This window comes from Frankliniella occidentalis, unplaced genomic scaffold (genome assembly GCF_000697945.3).
Source record: "Frankliniella occidentalis isolate FOCC.00 unplaced genomic scaffold, Focc_3.1 Scaffold403, whole genome shotgun sequence".
In the NCBI taxonomy this organism is placed as follows: Eukaryota; Metazoa; Arthropoda; class Insecta; order Thysanoptera; family Thripidae; genus Frankliniella; species Frankliniella occidentalis.
The window spans coordinates 111,624-112,456 of record NW_026267525.1 but is presented as its reverse complement, the minus strand read 5'-3'; positions in this window follow the sequence as shown (position 1 = coordinate 112,456).

Here is an 833-nt window from a genome sequence, read left to right as displayed (position 1 = left end):
TGAGTTAAGCTGCTGGTGTGAGAAGGGAGCGGGGGGGCGTGGATCTCCAGGATTGAACTTCGCCCTTTCCGCGCATAGGTCTCCCCCCCCCCCCCTTTTCTCTCTCTCACCGGAACGGTTCCCGCTCAGGGCTTTACGACTAGGCACTCAGCCCCCCTCTTCCAGTGGTACCCCGTCCTCTTCACCGCCCTCCCCTCCCTCCCCCCCTGCTCTCCTTTCTCGGCCGATCCCCTACCTTCACGCCCGTTTACTATTCTGCGCCAAACCTGGCAATGCAGCCTTTTTTCGTGTTTTATTTTCGTTTTGTCCCATTCTCATCCGCTCCAGGACCCTTACCCCCCCCCCTCTCTCTCTCTCTCTCTCTCTCTGACTCGAGTCAGACCCTCCTCCTCCTCCTCTACCGTTCACTTCCATCACTCCAACAGTCATCGTCTTTTCAGTCGACGAAAAGGAAAGAGCTTGTCTCGCATAACCATCGATTCTTCTCATACTATCGAACTTACAAGAAATTTATTTCACCAAACACATGGTATTGATTGGGACGTCGTTAAGTCGTTTTCCCCGGAGTCCTCCGGCTTCAGCTGACCAAAGCCAGGCGGGCGCTCCGCCAGCGGAGGCCCGGAGCGCCCTAGAGGTAGGCAATGTCTGGGTGGCGCGCATCCGTGAGTGCGGTTTGCCTACCTGGCGGGCGGACCCCCACCATCGCACCGGCCCCGCCGCCCGGAGCCCCCCGCCGGAGGCACGGAGCGCCGTAGACGTAGGCAATGTCTGGGTGGCGCGCAGCCCTGAGTGCGGTTTGCCTACCTGGCGGGCGGACCCCCACCACCGCACCG